The following is a 25,564-nucleotide window of genomic DNA, read 5'->3' as shown; positions in this document are numbered from 1 at the left end:
TCAACGAGAGAGACGATGTAGTGCGGTGTAAGACAGTGCCAGAGTGGTAATGAGCGCTCATTATGATCCATCATGTCTGGACATGGGTGTCCTTCCTCTATTGATTTCTTCATCTCTATGGTCTTTCTTGTCAGTATGCCACTCCCTCTATCTAATTCCACTTTAACTGGTGGTGCTCTTTGTCTCCGAGGCATCCATTTCAAATAGATGGCTGTTTAATACGATCTACTTCTCTAACCACAGAATTTATACTGTTTCAACCAGTGGATCAGACTCTACTTCCTGCTTTTTCTACCCTCCCCAACTCCATCCATGCCTCCACCTTTGTGCTCCCAATGTGACTGTCTGACTTGCGTTCTCCTCCAGCATCCTCAGCAGCACTCTCTCAGACTCCAAGGTCTTGGAAGCTGGTGCAAGGTCAACCACCATGGAGGAAGGGAAGATGGCGAGAGAGAGAGAGACAGACAGAGAGAGAGAGAGAGAGAGAGAAAGACCATATGCTCCGTATCACCCTTTAGAACACGTGGCAAAAACACTACATGGCTGCAAGGAGAGGAAGTGTGTGTGTTTTCAATAGCATCGCGTCACCATCAGCTCATGTGATACCAGCATATGCCTCAATGCCACAAACAGTTTCTGACATGAAAGGCAAGCCTTCCCCATCTTTTACTTTCTATTGGTAATGAGTCACAAAACAAATCTGTTCTAAACGAGTCAAAGACACTGTTGAAACATAGACTGTGATGGATGGCGCTCAGATATGTGGGTTTTTCTTGAACACACAGAGCTGTTTTGTTTTTAGGGCATGTCTCAACTGATTGGAAAGGTTACAGCAATCAAAGCAACATGCTTGTTGCTAACCTGGGCTGGTCTTGAACTTGTCATTGTGACTAAGTGCATGAGACAAGAGGGAGTGGTTCATAGTCATGGTGAGACGTCCTGAAAAATGGCACATTATTAGTCTAGTTTAGCATAGCTTAACACCACAGGTCACGAGATAATGGAGGCTCTATTTTGCATAATCGCATATGAAATACTAAACTGCCTCAGTATAACTGGAGATTACGCTGGAGCAAAATGCTACTTATTATATTCCAACATCTGCTATGACAACCTCACTAACAAACCATAGCTCCCTCCCATTTTTCCCATTTTCAGCTTTGACTGCAGAGAAAGAGGCGTCCGTCACTTTATGTATGCTGCCATTCGGTAAAAGAAGTGGTTTCAGCATATTGACAGAGGTGGAGTCAGGGTGACAGTGTGCTGAGACAGGTCATCTCAGTAGAGGACACCGGAGGAAATGCAACACCCCAAGCCTTGCTCCTGCTGCTCCATGTGCTCAGAATATAGCATGTCAATATTGCCCTTGGTGACCTTTACGTACACACATACACACTGGTGCATATATGGACACGTGAGAGTGTTCTCCTCGCTGTCTCTTGATCTTTTTAATTCTGGTACACATACTGAGAGGCTGAGGGGCCGCTACTCTATCCACAGTAGCTACTCAATACCGCATACTGTACATCTCTGAGTAGCATGCATTTCTTTTGGGGATGCTACCTTTCATGTTGGTTGAGAGATTATGCCCAGGTAGGTCTGAATAAAATAAGTATAAGGTCTAGGGCAAAGGCGCATTACATTAAAAAGAAATGATGAATACACTATTAATCTGTACTTTTTTTCCTAAGTTTAGTTTGCTGTGCGTAGAGGCTCTAGACAAAAAGAGGATGCTCTACAGAATGTTGCAAAAATAAAATCTCTGTCATTTCTTGCAAATTTGAGTATCATATTGTTGGCACTATGAAGAACTGGAGTGTAAACTTAAAGTACCATTATAATTCAATTCAATAATAATTATTTGTACAACAATACAATATTTGCTCATATCTTAAAGTCTACAGTGATTCAATTTCAATTCGAGTAATTTCGGGCCTGCTATCGATATGAGACATATCAGTAAATATCCTCATTGTCTTTTTCTTTGCTGCTTATAATTGTCTGCCTGGTACTAGTTCGCTAGCACTGTTTGAATGTGCTTCAATGCAAATGCTGACACAGACGTTCCGTGGGAATTTCAAAATAAAGGCATATCTCGATGAATTGTTACATCTCTACAAACGACCTTCTTACTGCATCAGTATCAAGTCGTCATCTCCTCTCAGCCATTAGTTTAACTGACCTATTTGTCATCAGGTTAAAAAAACGTGGTTCTGAAAGTGAGTCTCAGGCTAAGAACGCACCAAAAACAATGCCCATTGATTCCTCTGAGCGCAAACCTCTGGGGACAATTAGATCTCTTGTTTAGTATACATGGACAGAGCTACACACACACAAACACACACACACACACACACACACACACACAAGAAACACAAATGCAGACCTATACAAATACACAGACCTCTATGCATCCTGACAGAGGGTATTCTTAAGCTGAGTGAATATCTGACTGTGTATGCAACACTGCATCTTTGTATGTATGTGTGTGAGTGTGTGTGTGTGTGTGTGTGTGTGTGTGTGTGTGTGTGTGAGGATGTGGTGAAGTCAACGGACAGTGAGGATAATGGCTGGCCTTATGGTTTAATGAGTGGCTCATTGGCTCACATTTATGTTATCTGTGTCAATGTGCTGAGAACATAGACACAGTGATTTCCACATATATGGGCAGATAACAAATTTAAGAAAAACCCAAATGAATGGGGGGAAGGATACAGCAAACACAAAGGGTGAATGGTTTGATTGAATACTAAAATAATACTAGTCATGTGCAATAACTTTAGCAGTCACCTGTTGAACATATTTGAGAGATTTTGGACAGGTTTAGTAGAGGAGGGAATATCTTTTGGAGGAATTTAGGCTCATCCCTCCAGGAGAGTTCAGAGATGTGTAAGATGTATGCCATATTTTGTTGAAGCTATTCTGGTAGATCATTGTGAACTTTACTAAGTTGCTGTTTATGTTGTTTGCGTTCCCTTATATTTGCATATATAGCTGTATTTATAGCTAGCCAGTTGTTATCCCATATGCAGACATGAATATAAAAAGCTGGAAAGGAGAACAATGTTATTGTAAACATAAATGCTGTGTCTTTTCTAAGCACATCATTGCAGTTTTCTGTGACTACTTTGTAATTTGAGGTAACGTAGCATGAATTGTTCATCTCAAAACACACTTGCATATGCCTCAGACTGAAATGTCTGAAAAGGTTTTCTTTTTAGGTTAACATAACTGTCATGTTTAACATTTGCATACACACAGAGCAAAATCTTTTTTATTCCTGAGCAAACGCCACAGTGACTAATCATGTATTCCGCATGCATGATTAGACATGCTGGTTTAGCTTCTTTATCAGTATATTACATGCAAACATACTTCAACAGTGACCAATTTTATCTTCTGCACTAGTTATAATTTCAATTTAGTCAGATGTTTTCATGGAGGAGAGGCTAGCTAATGTACCCACATCCACTGGCTCATGTTGGGGCCTGCTTCTAATATAATGAAGCAAACAGAACCAGCGCAGTCACAGTGATAGAAAAAAGGGAAGCAACGTATCTAGAACAGGACTGTGAGTGAGAGAATATGACAATTGGGGCAGGCGTGTGTTATTAAATGTTACAGCCATCTATCTCTGCTTCAGAGATAGAGAGGTTTACGATGTAGAGGCTGTAAGCAGGAGCTGATGCAACTGGGGTTAAGAAAAACAAGGAGGGGCTAGTGTTGACATGTGTACCTCTGGACAGAAAAACAAAAAAACAACCAGACACTTATTAGTAACTCCACGAACAGCAGCTTCGACATGCTGCTTGCCCTGCCTATTATCACTGCTGTGTGGTTCAGATACAGGTGGACTGGCTTTGTTTGCTCTATACTGCAATATCTGATAAACAATTAATACTTGCTTCATGGAAAGACTGAAAATAGGTGAATGTCGGGGCAAGTTAACGGCTCACATGTGTCTCTGATAGTTGTTGAAGTCAATGCATTTTAGGTTAGCTAGGAGTTAGGTTAAGTGGAAAGTGTCATGTGTCAAACTGTTACTCAGAGGGGTTGAAATGTGGTCATAACACAGAGGGAACATACAGAGAAGCTCTCGTGTAATAAAGGCTTAACCTGTCAGTGCAGATTCAGCCATGCACGTAATCCTGTCTGTAGGGCAGATCCTAGATCATAGGCAGCACTCAAACATCCAGAGCAATTTGCACCTGAGTTCACACACACATCTACGATTTTACAAAGAGAGAGCAAAGTCATCTTTGACATTTTTAGCCATAATATTCACAATGACAACAGCACGTTCCTCAGGCATCTGCTAGACAGAAATTGATAGTCTACCAGCAGCGGAGCTACCGTGGGGACTTCAGAAAGTCTCGACAATGCAATCTGCCACACATCTGTCTGTGTTGCGCATGCTTGCGTGTGTGTGCATACTTGTGTGTGTGCTACTGTCTGAGCCACCCTGAATCCCTCTAAGTCACAACAACAACATTCCTCATCATCGCCCCAACCACGGACACACCACCGAGAGGAAACCCAGAGAGGTAAGGGGGAGGAGGAGGAGGAGGAGGGCAGAGGTGGTGAGGAGAGGGACAAAGACGGGAGAGAAGGGAGACTAAAGTTTAAAGCTCTGAAGATCCTCTGGCCTTCAGATACAGTATTTTACTAGAATTATGACGTGCTGTTATTGAGACAATTTTTGGACTCTCCAAAGCAATGAATGTCTGAGAAAACCTTTGAAATGATTGTTTCTGACAAACAGCCAGATATCATCGCACATAAGACAACACTTTTAGTCCATTTACCTTAGAATGATCCACACAGACAAACTTTACTTAACTCCTGAAAGAAAGAAAAACATTACAGCTCAATCTCACATTATCTCCTAAAGCCTTAATAAAGTACGAAACGACTTACTTTCACTCCAGTTTAAACATCGACAAGTAAAATCCCTCCATTTACTGAGTCTCCTTCTCCCTGTCTCTCTTGCTCTTGCCCCTCTCTCCTTCTGTCTTCAACTTTCTTCCTCTCTCTCAGTTACTCCCCCTCTGTCAGACGCATGAAAACACTCAGTCACACACACACATACACACTAACGCACACACTCCCACAGACAGAGTCACCCTCTCACACACTCTCTCCTCCCGCGACCCGGAATGTTTGGCAAGATCCAACTGTACTGAAATACTGTGCTCGCCATATAAGGTAGCAGCAGCTTCACATGTCACACGTAATTTACATGTGGCGGGGCGGGAGTTTGCCTTACACAGCACACACACGCAGAGGCACACACATGCAAAACCATGCTTCCCCCTTTAGGCTGACGCAGCAAGGGGGGGAAGAGGTAAAAGAGAATCAAATTTTACCATTCGCCTTGTTAACCAAGCCCTGCAGGATAACTTCCAACATGTCCAATGTTGAGTCAGACGGAGGGAATGAAAGCTGAGTGGGCGATCTATTGATCCTCTCCACTGCTTCCTGGAACAACCGTGGCCCTCCAAACACACATACACACACACATGCGCGTACACACACCAGCAAATTTTCTTGCTAACTAGCGCTACCCTCAGGAAGTAGCTATTGTGTGACTATCTGCTTTGAGCCAAGAATGTGTCTTACTGTGTCTGTGTGTGTACGTGCATGTGTCTCTATCTATAAAACAAGCCGTAACAAAACGGTGTTAACCCTGTGGCCCACATACTGAACACACACACACACGGCAGACACCAAGGCAAACAATTCCCATATCTCTACCTATGCTCTACTGCACAGGCGCTTACTTTGGAAAGTACAGACTGCAGCACACACAGGAGGAAAGATCTAGATAAACCAATGAGACAAGGAGGAGGGTTATGATCCGAGCTCTTACCTCTCACATTGCTCTCCAGTTTGTGTGTGTGTGTGTTTGCTTCCGCGTGTCGATTGACTCTGTGTTTATGCGTGTGTTCAGACAGGCCGCGACAGCAGACCCCCAGGCACCGGCTGGACCATTCTCAGGCAGGCAGGCAGAGCGCAGCAAGGCAGAGCGACTGGCAGAAGACAGGCAAGCGAGTGAGCGAGTGAATCAGCAGCGAATGAGTGGAGGAGCTGTGCAGAGCCGAGCACCAGAGTGAGAGAGAGAGAGAGAGAGAGAGAGAGAGAGAGAGAGAGAGAGAGAGGAGGAGTGTTTGTCTGTGTGATTGTGTGTGTGTGTGTGTGTGTGTGTGAGTGTGTGTGTACGTTGCAGCGTTGGCTGTGTGCGCTAGTGTCTCCCCTCCCCTGCCTCTTGAAGTGGCTGAGCTGGGCTGTGCGGAGCTGTGCTGAGACGGGCTGGGCTGTGTCTCTACTGACTCCCCAGCCTCTGGATCGTCTGTCTGCTGCCCGAGGAAAGTGGTGCTCACTGGGTGGCAGTAGCAACAGCTGTAGAGGAGGAGGAGGAGGAGGAAGAAGAAGAGGAGGAGGAGGGAGCTCCTGACTGCACTGGGCATACAGATCCTGCAGTCCCCTCTCCCTCCCTCTCTTGCTTGCTAAAGGCTGGCCACGCCCCCCTTAAAACAACACCAGGAAGTGCTGGTTCAGTTACAGCAACACTGCCCTTGCCTTTCCAGTGGAGCTGAGGACAGAGAGAGGGAAAAGAGAGGGAGGAAGGAAACGTGGGGAAAGCACAGCAAGGAGATAAAGAAGGGGAAGCAAGGAAATGCCATGCAGAGTGACAAAGGGCATCAGAAATAAAAGCTGGGATAGTGATGTTAGAGGAGGAAAGAGTGAGAAACAAGTGGGATGTAATGAGGTATGAAGGAATAAGGAGAAAAACATTTGGAAAGAATGAATAGATTAAGGGGTGTGGAGGAAAGAATTATATGAAGAAATTTTACAGGGAGTTTGCGACATATTAGGTCTGGCTTCTGTCAGGATCCTCTCTTCTGCTGTGGCATGCAACCCTCAGAAACCTCAGCTCAGCCTCACACATTAAGTGGCATGTCCAGACTTTTTTTTTTTTTTTTACTGGAGTGGCCCAAGTGGGCACTGACTTATGCAGGGGTGGCATTAAGTGCAAGCGCGTGGTGGGAGAGTTTTAATTTACCATTTTTGTATCCACTACCTATACCTACTTTAACTGCTAACATTGCAAAGTCATTACATTCCTGTAATTACATTCCTGTTTATAGTTTAGTTTAAAAGATAAATAGACCTACACATCACAACAGAGTGACACCACATGAATGTAAAATAACACTTCCATACTTTGATAAAGAAATTGTTCCTCCATAAGTAAATTGTAAAATAGCAAGTACGAAGTGCCAACAAAATTAAAATAAATATGCCTTTGTGAACAAACTTTCTAACAGTTGTATCAGTTTATTTGTATGGCTCCTCTGACACATTACTGCCTCTCAGGTTTAAGACCGAATTGCACCTATCAACAATAATTCTGTTTATTCGTCAAACAGTTCTGACCGGGCAGATAGGCAGTCATAATGGGGTGGCAGCTGGAGTGGCCGATCAGATTTCAGGGGTGGTTCCGTGCCACCCCGGGCCACTCTCTAGACACGCCCTGCTCACACTCTTGCCCACATTAAAAAAGCAGCACACATTGAACTGCATTCAGAATGACACAGAGTATATAAATACTCTGCAAATGGCTTTTCAGAAAGATGCAGCCTGATGCAGTTTGGTTGCAGGTCAGCAACATATTATAAAAGGGCTAACCGAGACAACACTGTGGCAACTGCTGCTGCCAACTTTCCGGTATTGTTGTTGACCTGAGGCTTCAGTTGCCACAATCCTTGCATCCAGGGGAAAGCCAGAGAGGCTGAAGGAGCCTCCAAGAATTTGATTTGGACCTGATGCTGCAATATCCGGTAGCCATGGAGATAGTGGCCTTGGCATCTGTAGGAATCTTTTCAGATTTTGAGCTGTGTGCTGACGCCAAGTTTTCTGTCAGATCCTGCATATTGTCTATGAATCACTTTATCTGATTGTGATCAAGGAGAAAGTGCATTCATAATGCTGCCTGAACTGAAAATAGCTTTGCATTGTATCTTCATTTACAAAGAAAGCACATTTCCACGCACTGCTGCTGAATTCAGTTTGACTGAGATCGCACCTGCATCCATATTCGCAGGGAGATGAAAGAACCCTTTTTTCCTTTGGTGTATTTGCAGATACATGTGCAGTATAATCAGTGGAGGCATGTAACAACGTGCATTTACTCAAGTACTGTATTTAAGTATGAATTTGAGGTACTTGTACTTATCTTGAGTATTTTATTTTCATGGTCCTCTATACTTAAATTCCACTACATTTCAGAGGGAAATATTTTACTTTTTACTTCACTACATTTATCTGACAGCTTTAAATTAAGATTTTTGCTTCAAAACATAAGAGAGGTTTCTAAAATATGATGTTTGTTATAAATTAAATTAACAATAACAGTTTGTACAAGTACAGGTGAAACAGTGAGTTGTTAAATCAATCAAGCCGTTGATAGAGAATAGCCAACTATTTTGATAAATGTTTAATTGGGGACTCTAAATTGCACGTAGGTGTGAATGTTAGTGTGAATGGTTGTCTGTCTCTATGTGTCAGCCCTGCGATAGTCTGGTGACAGCTTGTCACCAGACTATGACAGCTTGGATAGGCTCCAGCCCCCCCGCGACCCCTACGAGGACAAGCGGTTACGGACAATAAATGAATGAAGGTTTTTCTTGCTTTTTTTTTTTTTTTAAATAATTTTAAGGAGTGTTATTTCATCTTCTTTTTTACAATATTTTTTGATTTTGGGGGTATTTTTTCTATTTTTTTTATATTTCTGAATTTTTTTGGGTGAGTTCTTTTTTGTTTTTTGAAGATTTTTCTGCATTGGGTCCTTCTACTTTTCATACTTTAAGTACATTTTCCTAATTGTACTCACTTACTTTTACTAAGTAACACTTTCAATGCAAAACTTTTACTTGTATTAGAGTATTTTCTCAGGTTGGTATTTATACTTGTACTGAAGTAAAGGATCTGAACACTTCTTCTACCACTGAGAATAATGCTACAGAAAATACCCGAATAGTTTTGCAATGTAAAACTGTCACGCCTGTCTTTCCGTTCCACCCCTTCCTTCTCTCTTTAGACCAGTTTCTATTGCTGCACAGCTCTGTTAAATACAAAGCTGGTGATAAGTCATCTCTCATTTACACTGCAGGCCCCTAAACCCTGGGTGACAATCTGTGGTAGAGCCCCAGCTGCAGTGCTAACCCTTTACCTAGCTAATATTCTGGTGCAATGTGCCGTGTACTCAGAGGGAACGAAAAAAAAAACAAGTTGTATACCTCTGACATAAAGACGATGTCACAGGATGCCATAGTACTACTTCCCTGATTACATTTTGATAGATAGCGCCATTATTAGCTCCAAAAGCAAACTGCATGCCTCAATCTATTTCCAACCATCATTCATTAGTGATGGAAGGAGCTCTATTTCCAACCATGGAAACGGCCGTGCTAGAATACATACAGTATGTCTTTTAGATTAGCAGAGCAATCTGTTTGACTGCTGATCAATGGAAGCAGCAGGTCACTCTAACCTCCAAATGGAGTTTTCCTTGACCCATAATGAAGAAACATGGTGACTGATGCTGTTCTGGCTCAATAGGAGACACATTAGCAACGCCTCCAAAGATCTGGGCTTTCTGCTAAACTCAGACACTGACGTGGAATTTCCCCTCTTCAGCTGCAGCTGAGCGTATGCCAGTGCTTCTGCTTCTTTCTTTCTCTGTGTATTTCTTTAACTCTTCTGCCCTGCTGGTCCATATTTCTGACTCATTATCATTCTTTCTATGAGTGTTTTCATCACATACTCTCACTTATGACTACCTCTCAAGTCCACTAAATTTCCACCTAAAAAACCACAACCACTTGTCTATGTGTCACAACCCGCGGATCCATATTCCCGTAGTCCAATCAGCAAAACAAATATAGAGCCAAGATTGCAGCTACCAGATGGTTTGCTCATTCACCTCTACAACTCTTATTCTCCATACAATCTGATCAAATGTACAACAGCAGCCTGTTTCTCCTTTTCTATTTATTTTTTCTTTATCTGAACTAAAATCAGCCATGTATTTTAACTTCCTGCTCTGCGTGTCTCACACCGATAAGAGGATGGTGTGACCGTTGTTCTCTGAAGGAGATCAATGAGGCCGTAACGCTGTTTAGATATGAGCAAAGTGCGACAGGAATCAACATCCTGGGGTTGAGCGAACTCTTCACACATACTAATGTTAACCAACTGAAAGCAGGAAGAGGCGTGTGCGTGTAGTTAGTCTAGTTAAAGGGGAATTCCACTAATTTTACACATCAAGATCAGTGAACTAGTCTTGTGAAGAAAGTCTGAGAAAGCAGCCCTAGTAATGTCATTATCAATTCGCATTATGGCAGGCGTGTCCAGAATCCAGCACAGGGCCCAATCATGGCTCTTGGAGAGATTTTCAACAGCCCATTACTAGTGTTTAAAAATGTACTATATGTGGCAATATGGGTTAATGTAGCAAGATCACTTTGCATTTGTTCCGTTTTCCGTTCATGGCATGAATATCTGATAGTTGTAGGCATGCACCATGTGAGAATTATGCAGGTAGAAATAGTGTGTTTTTATAAAGAGATGATAAACAAGCATTAAATGATGAAAAAAGTGTACCAGTGTTGACAAAAAAGGACACCGCTCTCAGGAGCGATGCAAAGTTGAATACTTTTTCTGTGGAAAATGGAACCATTGCCTTTGTCTAATCTGTACATGATTTTTTTTTTTTTTTTACTTTTCAAAACCCATATAATCCGCGAAGCAACTGGCCCTCCAAGTTTTTTTTCACGTTAAATAATCTGGCCCCCATTCAAAAACATTTGGACACCCCTGCTTATTGTAACTGTGAGATTTTGTTGCATCGATTTTGACCTTTTTTTGTTATTATCTGTCTTTAAAGTCCTACAAATTTTTGACAGAGAAATTGCTAAAGAGCAGCATAAAATAGTAATTTTAGAAGGAGGCTTTGAATATTCTAGAAACTTCCTCACACTCTAATCATCATCAATCACATAAACTCTAAACCAACACAGTCTGGCACGGCTGACCCCTCTGCCTCTGTCAAGCCATCAGATCGTAACCCTTCACCTTCGGTCGGCCCTTACTTTCCCTCCCTCCTCCCTGATGAATGCAACTTTCCACCTTAAGCTTCCCTATCATCTCAGCACTCTGCTATTTCCCAGCCCCCTGTAAATGACACTAGCTGGCTGATGTGAACTCTCAGTCCACTGAGGAAATGTCCCAGGGCTTTCGTGTGCCAAACTCTGACGGATCATCTATCACTAAGGCCGCAAATACACATTACACTCCCATTACAGACCATCACAGCAACAACTGCAACAGTACACAGTCTTGCGGAAAGGCCACAGCAGGGAAATGCGCTCAACGTCAGCCATTTTACTATAGATTATTTTGGAGGCTGCAGAATGAAAAAGCAAAATGTTGTTTTGAAGTAAACAACTTCTGCTCATGTGCTGTGTGGAATATCCTACATAAACAAAGATGTTTAAAATATGCTACAAATTACTATAAATATGCATAAAAGTAGATTGTAACTGCATGTATGACATCTCATACTTGCAGTCATATTTCCCTGATGCATATTTGTGGTTTCACTTAACTTCTCTTGACTTTGACGCAGTGAGGGGAAGCAGGTGCAATTCAAGCTGTCGGGTTTGAAATACAGCAAGAGGAAATAGCACACTGTCTTGTCCCCATCTGACACCACTGTGTGCATGGGCGTGTATGTGTGTTTGTGTGTGTGCGCGCGCACCATTCAAACTTGAAGCTTATCTTGGAGATAAAATAAAAACGAATGGAAACACCCTTTGCAAAGAGGCCTTTCCCTCCAGCTGCCGGCTATTTTTCTGTCTAAATGTAGCCTGCAGATACACTGCTGCAAATATCAAATAAACTCTCCTTACATGCCGAACTTCTTACAAACCTTGTATCTCGATGCAAAGTTGTATAAAGAGAGAAATACTGCAACTGTTGGCTTTCCTAGAGCTCACAAACTGCCATATTTCAAAAGTATCCAAGCATATTTAGCTTGTTAAATAGGAAGTCAACAACAATTACACTTTTATGAAATCAAACAAATCAATACAAAACACAAAATAACACCTAAAGTCAAGTTGCCAACAGAAATTAATCCTACACAAAGTGATTTTATAGCAACAGATCTTACCTGTGTGTCTGTCTATCGCTGACGTGCCACTGGGACAGACAAAGCCACTTCAACACAGGTCAGGCTGACGCAATGCACTATGGGGCGAACTAACATCTTCATTTCTCTCTTCCTCTACTTCTCTCACTCTCATCTCTCTCACTCTCATAATAGCACCTTCTGCTTGGCAACGGCCATACCACAAATGTGGTCAGGTTTACAGCGAACCATCACTGCGCAACATCAAGTCTCCATGACAACCACTCCTTATCTAATTTGCATCTTCTGCTTGCATTATCTACTGTTGCCAAATACGGTCACCTTGTTATTTTCCCCGCCTCTCTCTGCATCCCCTTTTGTATAACTTCCTCTTTCCCTCCATTTTCACAACTGTGTGTACTTTGTGTCGAATGTTTATGTGCACACAGACACGTGTGCGCATGCATGCAGCCTGTGAGAGTGTGAAAAAAGGAAGTGCCTGTGACATTAGAGCAGTTTGCAGCCCAAGAGATAAGCAGTGAAACGGCTTTTTAGATCAGGAAGTGGGGTGCTGTAAAGGTTGCTGTTGAGGGACTTAAAAAAGAGAGGGGAGTTGCAGTATGTTATCACAATCCTCACACGCCAGGTACATCGTCAAAAGATTTCACTTACCCCCTCGGTTCTTCCTCTGTGAAGTCAGTGCGGGCATTTGGCCTCCTCCTCCTCCTCCCCCAAGGACTGTGTCTATCAAACTATCGCTGGAATGTTGAACCAGGCCCCTGGAGCCCACACATACAGCAACACTCAGCAGCACTCAGCACCTGTCTCCGACTGCCGGCACAGAGAAAGAGACGCGGTCAATCACACTGGACAGCACAGCAAAGAGGAAAGAGCAGTGGAGAGTGGGAGGCGGACAAGCATTTTATCAGCAGAAAAAAAACCCTATACTGAGCAGGTTGCATGTGCAACACATCACATAATGGCTAAAGCTTAATTTGATGGCATGATAGATTAAATTGTTGAATGTTATATATTATTATAAAATCAATGATGATATCTTGGCATATTTACCATAAACAAAAAAGGTTGTTATGGGGTTTTTCCAAATGTGAGACCTCATATTGCAAAAACTTCTGCATGTTATTCATGTTGCAAACATAATGTTGCAATCACACTATATATTAAAAGCTGCCAATACCAACACACTGGATACAAGGAGGTTTTCAGAGAAAACTAGGATAAAAGTCATCCTATAAGATGAATTTAAGAAGACCTTATTTCTAGCATCTGGGTGACTTTTTATGCATAAAACTAGATAAAAGTGCAGCTTAAAATAGTGTATCTGACTATTAAGAAACATTTCACAATTATATTTGATTCCACACACTCCTCTTGCTCAGCATCACAATTTATTGTTATACTAATGTTTCAGTTGCTCTGAATCTTTTTCAAGATTATTTAACAATTTTTTTTGCAACACTGATCTTAAATCAATAGTATTCCACCCATTTCATGTGCACACGTGTGTGACAATTAATCACCAACACGTTTTTTAAAATAATTGACAGCAACATCTGCACCATCTGTTACTTTATATTCAACATATAAAAAAAGAAAACAAAGGAACAAAAAAAAGGAGAAAAGTTTGACTCTTTGCACAGTTACGTCTATTTACAATGTACTTATAAAATATGCTGATGTTATGAATGAACACATTGGACAATGTGACATATGGTACACATATCACTGTCAGTAATTTAAAAACGCTGCCACAAGTGATTAATTGCCCCACACCTGTGCACGCGAAATAGGCAGAGCACTATTTATTTTAGATCAGTGTTGTATAAAATTGTGTCAAACAAATTGACGAAGGTCCTGAGGAACAGAAAAGTTAATATAACCAATAAATTGGGAGGCTGAGCAAGAGCAGTGTGCAAGATCTACTTCTCAAGACTTCAGTGATACTTTTAAACACACCTGCATTTGATCATTACCATAACCAAAGAGTCTGGACCCCCTCTTCAAATCTGGGTCATAATTTCTCCCTGGGGATCAATCAACTATTTCTGATTCTGAAGATGATTCAAAAGATCTAAGGACAAAATAAATTTCTCTTACGCAAAAGTATGTTTAGTTCCTTTTGGTGCTGTCTTGTCTTGTGAAATAACAGACAGTTATACCACTTCAGGCCTCTTAAGATCACTAAGAGGAAATTGTGAAGGAAATAATTTATCTTCAGTTGGTCTGTTGATAAACATAGCCTCATTCAAAATGGGTCACAAGCCAATACTGACAGAGAAGATGTCTGCATGCTAATATCTATGCAGTGTTTCACTTTATTCTGAGCTGTCAGTGTAGAGCTGTCTTAATCGGCGCTCACATGACTCAGCAACGGACAGACAGGTTACTGTAGCCAATCCTATTCTAATCATTGGTAATGTGTTACACACCTGTGCACAGCTGTGGTGGTAGAAGCACCACCTCTTGGGAATTGTAGTTTCTTAAATACTGAATGGAGTGCTGTGGGACATAGATGGATGCAATACTTGTTATAAAATACAAATGTACAAAAATACAAAAAGGGTGTGGAGCAGAGTGAATACAGACAAAAAAACCCAATAATAATCAAGCGGCACGTTATAATCGTACCATACATTCAAAGGGTCACAAGCCACAAAAAGGTTGGGAGCATACAGATTGTATTGTGTTGTTTGTTAAAGTATATCTTGGTAATGATTTATTGATCTTGAATAACTAAACATGAATAATAATTATATCTCCTTTTTTACTCTGATAATACCAGGAGATGCAACCTCTCATTCTAAGCTTTCAAGACATATCATGTCTCCATCTGGCACCTTAACTTACCCAGTCAGTGTCTGGTGGAGCTCAGAGGAGGCATCAGAGGCCCTGAGCACCAGCCTGCCTCTCCTCCTCTGGGCTGCGGGGCTGCTGAGACTCTGGGGATGGGAAGTCAATGAAACCAGGCCTAATTTAGCGTCCACTGCTCCACGAGCTGCCAGGAATCAGAGTGAGACTCCTTCCCTTTTTAGGGCTCCCTGGACACTGCCGTCTGCAAGTGGCACTACGACATTCCTATCCACACTAAGGACCTGGAGAGAGAGAGAGACGGAGAGAGATGACAGTCAACATTTGTTATATGGAAGCAGCATATTAATTATTATCTAGGTCTAAAAGTCATAAACTTGCACTATGGGAACTATGTAAATTTGAACAAAGCTCTTATTAACTGGCATTACTCACGCTGTACACTTATTTAAACTGCCAGCTTGGACACTTTTACAATCGTCTTATCTTTACACCACTTTCAGTAGATACATGGACAGCTTGGTACTGTGAGTGACTGAGACACTTTGCCCACTGTCACAATAGCTTGCCATAAAATCACATCAGTAATTAGGTGAGAAAAGGGGACTAATCAGATAATCTGTACTTACACAATCCACTCAGCCAGGCCATGACACTGTGTCATGTAATCTTTAATAACCTTGGTCTGCACTGAAACTAAGTGCTGCCGGCCAGGAAGAGTATTTTTTGTCCTCCTGCGTGACCAGCTGATTTTCATGTGACACAGAGAGTGAGAGAGAGCAGACACTCATCTCCCGTTAGCACAAGATACATAGCATTTTATTTTCTAAGAACACTAAAACGAAAAAAGAGACAGCGCAAGACAGCGTTACTCATGAAAATGATAGACACGTTGCTATTTATTAACCGTGGCAGACCCATGTATATAAAATAAATGGATTAGATGAGGATTACTCATTGAGACTCCACTCCCTTCCCATCCTTGTGTTTCCCATTTCTGATATGACGGCACATGTATTATAAAAGACAGTGATCACATAAGACATGGTATGGAATACACAATAGGATTATCTATGGTAGACAGCCTAAGTCTCATCTTCACCTCCCACCTCCTATGGGGAGCACACAAATGCAAGGCCTCCGCTTTTTACTGCAAGTGTGAGGAATAACCTCGGCAAAGACCAATTCAAAGCGACACAATCCCATTAGTCTATTCAACGTCCCTGTCTGACCACCCTGCATAATGAGGAGATAAAGGGCAATATCATTAGTAACTGTTTTTATAAAGAGAATTAATCATGTCTCTTGTGTCATGGACAACTATTAATTCAATTAACCTCCCCTTGCAGGAATTGCATATTGCATTTTTAAAGAAACTTGAGTGTCTCAGTAAGTCTCTGGCTACAAGTCAAGTCCCGCACTAACTGTTTAGATGGTTGTTGAGACCTGCATGTTTATCCTGCCTCCTCCATATCCAACTCCAGCCTTCTCACAACCATATATAGTGCAGTTAACTGGAAGTCTTTGCAGCTCCTTGGAAAGCCGTCTGACTTTGTCTATTCTATGTGAACGATGAGCTCAGTAACTGTCATCACCTCAGCATGCAATTAGATCATTACCAGTGGCTATTAGGTGACAAGTGATATCAATGAAACATTAAATTACAGCCTTCTGTTGGTATTTAAGTTGTGCCTGCCTTGCCAGGGAATTCAGATAACAGTCAGTGGTGCAGAGTGAATTGATAATAAAAAACAAGTTCTGTAGTCATCCAATTGCTTTGGTAAATATCAATTATTTTAACAGTTAAGGTTTGCTCATTTCTTTTAAGATAACTTCAGATCCAAACCTGGGTTTCACCATGTTTTATGCTGCTGGTGATTTTATATAAGAAAAATATCCAGATTATTCTCATATCTTAAATGCATCTAACGCCAAGCTAAACTCTTTCCTTTATATGAGAAAGAATGGGGCTGGTTAATACTGAAGTAATTACATATTTATCACATATCAGTCAAATTACACAGCTATGCTGAAATTGTGACTATATTTAAAGGATGCATGTTGGGGCTTTAGAAGATATTTCTACACACATTTTGAGATGTGATTATTTAAAGTTACTGTACACTGTCATTTAACTACCCTGTACCTTTGGTGTGCAGTGCAATGTTTATGCTACGTCAAGAGATTGAAGAATAGGTTCCCCCATTTTCAGGTCCGTCTTAAAACAACATACTTTCATACTGGCTTTTAAAGATATACTATACAGGATTTTTCTAATAAACAATGTATAGACTCACACATAAGTCATCCTTCTCAATTATGTATTTTGTGTATTTTTCTGCAGATTCTGCCTTCTGCTTGTACTTTTGTATTTTCTTCTTATTTTCTATGTTTGGGACATTAATGGGCATATGCCCCTAAGGCGCTCAGATGAGGTCTGGGCTTCTCTTCTTGTGTGCTGAGCTGAACGGCCAATCAGATTGATTTAATTCACTGATGGGCTCCCCGTCTCCAGCACTCATTCAACATGCTGAATTGGCTGGAAAAAAGCAGATACTGGCCACCAAGGGCCACCAAGGGCCACCAAGGGGCCACCAAGGGCCAGCAAGGGCCACCAAGGGGCCAGCAAGGGCAGACAAGGGCCATCCACGTGGGACACACAGCAGTGACGGCCCAACTTTAACTGATGACCAACCTTCAACTTGGTCTGTCAGGGCCCTATGAGATTCCTTGCTGAAGCGCTTCATATGTTATTGATGCGGGAGCAAAATTCACAGTCCTTGAGTTGGTCAACATTGTTAACTTATCCTTGAACACAAACAAAATTTCAGGCTGCATCTAGTCTTGTATAACAATCAGTGATGAATTATGACATTGCTCCCATTGCTACACGTATACCTCATAGTGCTGAGGGTAAACCGGAAAAAGGGTTTAACCACCAGAATATTAAATACATTTTCTTTACAGTACCAGACCCTCCACTTAGTATCATAGCAACCAGTGAACTCAACATGGCACCTATTGTAATTCTAAAACTAGCTAAGCTGAGTGCCAGACATAATTATATCTCTGCTCAACCAATCACAGAAGCCTGAGCCATAAATAACAGACCGCTCCCCTATAGAGCACCAGTCTGTGCTGAAAAGTCAACAAACACTTTCTCCAGTAGCGGCTCTTGCTCAAAACTGAATCGGCTGTGCTCAGAGGAGGACAAACAGAGAGAGACAGAGGCCTGTAGGTTTACAAAAAGAAAGAGCAAGAGATATAGAGTAGAGAGGAAAAGAAAAACAAACGTAGCCTATGATTACTGAGTCATAATGAGGGCTGCTGGATGGGACTGTGGCTATGAGCTATGTCATTAAAGACAGTGCTGACTAGCTGGAAAACCTACAGGTCTCTATCTGAAACACTGGCACGCTGGAAGACAAAGACACATAGCACAGGACTCCAAAAGTCCTTTCAAACTGCTTTTTCAAAGTTATTACAGCATTTCACAAATATTACATATGATCTCAGCAGCAGAGGCTCTCTTGTAAGTGGCAATGGCTCCTCTTCCATGCCTTATTACTCTGTGTGTGTTTCTGCCAGACAGCTACCGCAGCGCTCTGCGAAACAGCTTAGTCTCTGGGGCCTTATATTTAGATTTTACGACCAATATTGAATTCTGACCTAAGATATTTTCACCAGGGTGATTTAGGATGTCACCTCGATCGGGCAACAAGTTATGGCCGCAATTATGTTCAGATCGCATCGCATCACATGGCTGGAAGAAGACACAGCACATTTGTTCCCTCTGGATGATGAGAGATGGGACTGGGAATGTGTCTGCACATAACACATGTTACAAACAGAACAGTTGTTTTACTTAGGGGATTTGAGAATTTATCTAACCTCTTACCCGTGTCATCATTGTCATTGCAGTGGTAAGTCACAATGACAAAATGGCTGCATAGACACTAAATGACCAAGCAATTTCTTGAAAGATCAGATTGCTGCAAGGCTTACAGATACACACTCTGTTTTTAACCCCTTTGAAACCTGGATTGGCATCACTTTTAGTAGACTTAGAAACTATTTTTTAAAAAGCTAGGGAAGACATCTAGAGAACTATATTTACAACTATCATACTTATATATTTTAAATTTTTTTACAGAATTATTTAAATTTTTGATCAGTTTTTCCAGATCATTTCCTTTTTTTCTTGCCTTTTTTTCTTTGTGTGTTCTTTTGCTTTTACTCATTTTCAGGAAATTTTATTGTAATTTTTTTACTAATTTGTTGTTAATTTATTGTTCTTTTGAAGTTGCCTTCTTGCCATGTTTTTGAAAGTATTCATCCCATATTGCCCAGGTTTCAAAAGGGTTGAGGAATGTGATCTTATCAAGACAGATGCCAATGCATTAAAATGTCACATCTTGTCACATATCTCCTGAGATATGTAAACACAGTGCGATAAAAGTGCAACGAGACATCATTGGCATGTATCACATAATAAAAGCAGATGTGTCCCACATTTCTCCTGCCCTCCTATGCTATTTGTTTTATCTCGCGCCTCTCATAGGGGAAGGTGATACTTTCCAGACTTCAGTGTGACATATCCAGTGAGTCATAATCTTATCCTTGTTTGTGACATATACAGTTACGTAAGTGTGACTGGTTGACTAGGATTAGGTCACATCGGCTTTACTGAGTGTTTCGGCATATCATAAATTGCCGTGATGGGGTTAACTCCCTAAAAACAGTCTTTTCCATTTTAAGGGGGGTAACATTTTTGGGGAAGCAAAATTCCTGCATATTTGTCATTTTTCAGATTTTATGCCATGAAAATGGCCACAGTACTGACCTTTAAAACCTTCACCTTGACCATGATTGTAAGATTTTTATCATTATGTGTTATATTACATGGTTAGGAAGTTATACACAGAATCAGATGCTAATTATAGTTATAATTATAGTAAACCTAAAATTTAGTAATTGATTGGTGACATTATAACATTATTTGTCACAGGTAGTACTCTAATACCTAAAAAATATTATCATTTATCCAGACCTGAAGGACACAAGTATTCCTGCAGAGGTAAGGAGAGTGTGTACGATGCTACATGCAGAACAGCCTGACCCCTCTCTCAGCTCCCAGGACGTTTTCTTCAAGCCTCCCTATTGGGATTCTGGTAGCCTACATTCCCTGCTTCAAGGTCGGCAGCAGTGGCAAATTAAATTACTTGTCCTGTTTTGTGGTGTTGGCGCCGGGTCAACAGCAACTTGGCTAAAATGATGAGTGCGGGATTCTGAAGGGAGCCGCATTTGTCCTGAGCCTCTGGTGTCATGTTTGCAAAGCAAGTAGCAGCGATGAAAAGAGCTGAAATCAAAAGCAGTGTATTAAATTCTGCTTCTGTAATCACTTGCAAAAAAAATCAATTACCTCTGCTTTAAAATGCACCACTTTATACTGTTGTCCTTTGGGTTTACCCTGCTGCTAGAGGATGTCATGTGCTTGCACATGGAGAGGAGCTAGACTACATTAGGCCCAATTTGTTAAACTCACACCACAGCACATGCCACCTGCTGGCCATCCTCGGTATGATATGTGACAAAGTAAATGCTAAATATATATTGTTTATTAATGCTGTTGTTAATGCGATTGGAAGTGATTACTTTGTGTGTGCCCAACCACAGACAATTTAACATCACTTTACACAGATGCCTTTCACTCACCAGGGTCTTCATTTCCACAGGCTGAATACGTTTCTGTCATGTAGTCTGTCAGCATCTTGTGTTAGCTGTCTCTACAGCAGCATGCAGAGTTTATCTCTCTGTTGCCGAGGGGGTTGTTATCAGCAGACAAACAGCTTACACACCACACTGTGGAATGGGAGGAACTTAAAGTATGTAATGTGATGTCAAAACCCGACTCGAGCAAAAGGACAACTTGATAATAAGCTCCTCTCAGCTGCTCAAATGTGTGTCCCAAAGGTCAGTTTGTAACGGACAAATCAATGAGGAGCTCACACATCACCAAATATTAAATAAAGGCGTGTTTTATCATACCTCTATAAGGATGGAGTAATGCACAATTTACCCATGACATGAAAATTACTTAACTTCATAATAACACCAACGTGACCTCTGAACACACATCATGTTGGGGTTGTAGCTGTAGCATTCCTGTGAAAAAAAACACAGTTTACATGACACCGTCCTTGTTGTCAATATCAGAGAGGATTTTACCTGAAAAAAGGCAATGCACAGCATTTTCTCATCTGATATCTGACATCTATATTAAAAAACTGTAAATCATTTTCTATAATGTATCATCGTTACATGACCCATGGCTGACTGAGGACAAACATCGTCATGGGTGGTCAAGCATCATCTCCTAATCCCAAGAGCAAGAGAGCAAAACGTGGAGACTGAGTGGACAAGGACTGCAGGCACAGGTAGCATCGTGCATAATGTGTGGCCATAATGTGGGGCTGCAACTAATGATTATTTTCATTGTCGAATATTTCCTCAATTAACCAATTAGTAGTTTGGCCTATAAAATGTCAAAAAGTTGGTGAAATTTTTCAATAAGTGTTTCTCAAAAGCCACAGTGACATCCCCAAATGTCTTATTTTGTCCACAACCCAAAAACCACTGCTGTTGTACAGGAGTAAAGACACCAGAATATATTCACACTTAAGATGCTGGAATCAGATCATTTTCACTTTTTTCTTTAAAAAAATTACTTAAACCAATTAATCGATTACCAATGTAGTTGGCGATGCATTTAATAGTTGACAACCAATCGATGAATCACTGCTGCTCAGTACAGTACCACAGTCATTTCAGACCTCCACAGTATGTTGAAGGCTTCATGGTGCAAAGTGTTAGTCGTACACCAAGCTGTGGTCATAACCTGAATTCACTACAGCAAAGCTGAAAACAGTGATGCGGACAATCAGAAACACTCACTGGTGATATATATATAATTACATTAGAGGATATAAAACTCCAAAGCCTCCTGGCTTAATGCAAAAAAAAAAAACAATATATATTTGCAATATTACAAACTTTTGTATTTGTCAGTAAATATGATGTTATACATCAAAACAATTTAGGCACATCCCCTCAGTAAATCAACTCTCCTTGTTCTTAAAGTGTTAGTGTGTCCATAGCACATATTTGTAAGGAAATCTAAAGCAGAGCTTGTGATATGGAAGCTGTGATAAAGAGGTGTTATCAGTCAGTACACATTGAGGCAGTTAGAGGTCCTACAGACTTGACAGATTCAACCAGAAGAGGTCAGTGAAAAACTATGTTTTTCTGCCTGGTGTTAGGTTGCTTTTAAGCCTGATACTGGGACTACTAGACACTAGAGAGCAGCAGAGCAGCGCCAAACAGACACGCACAGACTTACACTCTCTCCTCTAAATACTGCACATAGTGTTCTTACTATAAAGTCTCATAAGGACACGCAGCAGTCATCTGGTTATTCATAACCCTTTTTTTTTTTACTGTGTTATGAGTATAACTGTGTGTGCAGTTTTTAGATTTGTGCAAATGCAGTAAGGCTGTCTACATGAGACCTAATAATAAAGATACTGGAGTGGAAACTGAGTCTGTTTTGGTCTTTTTTAAATACATTAATTTTCCTATGTCCATTTTAGCCACGTTAAGAAGTAGTGTAAGTTTAAAGGAGAAGCAGCTAACCCTCTAACTTTAACAGAGACTGACCACAGGCTATGTCTCTCCAAGTACCTATTGTTGCTTTACGTTGAAAGAGTAGATGAATATTTAACAGGAGGAGGGAAAGTATTGGGCATCAGATCACTAAGAAGAAAATAACACTCTCCCCGACATGTGACCAGACTATCAGTGGTCTGATGAAAGATTAGATTGCTGCTTTTGATTGGATGCTTGTGTCTTTGTCGGCCCAGCGCTGAGCTTTGAAATCAACTTTGAAAGAAAGAGGACATACCTGTGTGGTCTGCGTGTTTACAGGTCACATGGGGCCGTGTGGTAGGTTGTTTCCCTCTGCGGGAGAATCAGACAGGGTGGAAAAGTGTGGCACCATGGACAGAGAACAGAGGCTCATACAGGTGATCAGGGCGATGAGGACGGAAATCAGAAAGCTGAAGCTGGAGAACATGGGACTGAGAAGGACAGCTGGGGCTAATATCCGAAAGAATGCAACAGTTCCCATCTTGACACCAGAATGCAGAGGTAAACTTATGTATGCTATTATTAGCACAGTAAGATGTGCATATGTGGTAATTATTTTTGAGTTTGTGTGGCTTTTCCTCTAAGGTAGGTTTTAGTTTACTACTGTGACAACCTATTAGTTATTATTCCCATATTGCTTTTAAATTAATAACTTTAAATGTTAGGGACTGTTCTTTATTTATCAGGAAGTGGATGGCTGGGGCTCACTTTGTTTTTTATTGTTTTCTTTTTATTTACCCTCCCAAAGCCACAAATAATTTTATTTGAGGATTCCTGGGGAAAATGCATGACCCTCCCTCCACCATAAATTATTTATTAGATTTAAATAAACTAACCCTTTGATGTTTACAAGTGAGAAGTTGAAGAAGAAATCCTGGAATTAAAAAAAAGCCTTGATTTTTGTGTCATGCATGCTGGTTAGTTAGTGCAAACAGTTTATTTTTTTAGCAATTTTAATTTAAATAATTTAAATTTAAATGATACACTTAGATTTTGATTGATTTTGATGAAATATCCCTAAAACCTGGAGCATTTTTTTTTTCTTTTCTTTTTTGTTAAACATGGGGAAAAGGCAATTGGCAACTTGGTGAGAAATGTTGCAGTAACTGCAACCTAAAGCGGTCCCGGATAAGCAGAAGAAAATGGATGGATGAGTATTTCAAAAAAGCTAAGGAAATGACTACTGCTAAAAAAAAAAAGAAAGACTACATATTTTATCATAATTTTTAAGCACTTTTTTTCCAGGTCATTTCCTTGACTGTTTGTTTGCTACATTTTTAAACTAATTGTCAGGTAATTTTCTTACCGTACTTCTTCTTTTTTTTTTTTTTTTTTAAAAAGTCTTTCTAATTTTGGGGTCATTTCTTCTTTCATTGTTAATTGCCTACTTTCCATGTATTTTAAAGACACTGAGCCAGTTTGCTCAGGTTTCAAAGGGTTAAGCTTTGATTGGGTTATGTTTTTATCACTGTCAATGTCAAGAGTTCCCACAGCTAGACTTTCAAGACATTTTTCATGCCCAGCCAAATGCAATTTAAGATAAATTTTAAAATACGGCAAGAACAATAAAACATAATCTGACATCAATATCTTGGGTTAGGGACAACTTTTTTTCTCAGAAAAACACAACTTCTTGTAAAATTACAACTTTATTTGACTTTATTCTTGTGATATTGTGACTTTATTCATGTAATATTACTACTTTGTCTCAAAATATTATGATTTAATTCTCAAAATTACAACTGTTTTTCTCATAATATTATGACTTTATTCTCGAAATAGAATTTCTTTTTTTTTTAAACACGGCCCTAATCCTCGTAGTATTCCCCTCACCAAAGCCAACATAACAAACGCCTCCCTCTTTGCCCCCCCAGTAAATAACTCACAGTCCCTTAATGTCTTATGGACTCACCTGCTCTTATATTTTCTTCTTTCTCTCTTTCAGAAAGCGTTGTCATGACAGTGAGAAGATACTCCATCTTTCAGCCGTTGGTCAGTCATCGGACGTTGGAGTTGGACAATGCTAACAGTGGAAAACCGCAAAGATGAAACTTAGCATGTTTAACTGTAAACCTATCTGACAGAGTGAAGCGGCCTAGCCTAACGGAAGAGCTAGCTTAGCTTGACTCTATTTTGGCACTCGGAACAAAACTGTCACCAAATAAATGTTTTTTTCTGTGCGTTTTTGTCAATCATTTATATACTGACCCTGTTTTTTAAGTTCCTAAGTAGGCTCCTACTATGTTTTCGTCGAAATACTATTATCAAATGCCAAAGTTAGCTATGATAAGACGACGCTGAAGTCAGCTGCCGATTCGAGGGCAGCTGTGTTACTTTGTGTTACTTAAGATTACTTTAAACTGTGTTTAAAGTAATCTTAAACCTCCCTGTAATTATGTAGCCCAGGTTTGACCTGTCTCAGTATAGTCGTTTTTGACAGAGACCTGGTCTAATGTGGAAAACGTGGGGGGGAAAAGCAGTGAAATCTTACTTTTTTGGCATTTTCACAAATAAATTAAAGGCTTCACAAATCTGAAACTGTGTTTTAAATAATATTCAGCCTCTCTGGGATAATCTAGTTCAGGTTTGACCTGTCTAAGTATAGTGGTTTTTGATCTGGACCTGGTCTAATGTGGACAACGTGGAAAAAAACAGTGAAATCTTTTTTTCTTGCGTTTTCACAAATAGAATAAAGGTTTCACAAATCTGAACTGTGTTTTAAATAATATTTACCCTCTCTGGGATAATCCAGCGCAGGTTTGACCAGTCTAAGTATAGTGGGTTTTGATCTGGACCTGGTCTAATGTGGTCTACTTTTGAAAAACCAAGTGAAATTTC

General features: G+C 40.6%; 1 protein-coding gene and 1 long non-coding RNA gene across 28 annotated transcripts in view; both read right to left on the bottom strand.

The window, feature by feature from the left end:
• Positions 1-12,946, bottom strand: part of LOC121950908 (muscleblind-like protein 1) — a 51,100-nt gene extending 38,154 nt beyond the window's left edge. For 8 of the 24 annotated variants that reach the window (XM_042497005.1, XM_042497013.1, XM_042497016.1 and 5 more), the window contains exon 1: positions 5,870-6,116. The gene's annotated coding sequence lies outside the window, so the exon portion shown is untranslated. Of the gene's footprint in view, positions 1-4,805; positions 4,843-4,917; positions 5,165-5,366; positions 5,445-5,869; positions 6,119-12,235; positions 12,381-12,865 lie in introns of those variants that run through there. The other 16 variants (XM_042497026.1, XM_042497015.1, XM_042497020.1 and 13 more) reach the window with 9 other exon arrangements.
• Positions 12,947-15,098: 2,152 nt separating this feature from the next.
• LOC121951377 lies at positions 15,099-24,839 on the bottom strand. Of its 4 annotated transcripts, XR_006106388.1 has the most exons (4): positions 24,639-24,839; positions 22,983-23,157; positions 20,738-21,187; positions 15,099-15,306 (listed from the first exon to the last, which is right to left on the bottom strand). It is a non-coding gene; the product is annotated as an uncharacterized LOC121951377 (long non-coding RNA). The 4 variants fall into 4 exon arrangements; XR_006106389.1 differs by lacking the exon at positions 24,639-24,839 and having other exon boundaries at positions 22,983-23,390; XR_006106390.1 differs by lacking the exons at positions 15,099-15,306; positions 24,639-24,839 and adding an exon at positions 20,276-20,381 and having other exon boundaries at positions 22,983-23,390.
• Between the last annotated feature and the right edge of the window lie 725 nt (positions 24,840-25,564).

The sequence above is a fragment of the Plectropomus leopardus genome, chromosome 12, assembly GCF_008729295.1.
Source record: "Plectropomus leopardus isolate mb chromosome 12, YSFRI_Pleo_2.0, whole genome shotgun sequence".
NCBI classification, from domain to species: domain Eukaryota; kingdom Metazoa; phylum Chordata; class Actinopteri; order Perciformes; family Serranidae; genus Plectropomus; species Plectropomus leopardus.
The sequence above is the reverse complement of the archived record's forward strand: the minus strand, read 5'-3'. Positions and strand labels throughout refer to the sequence as shown.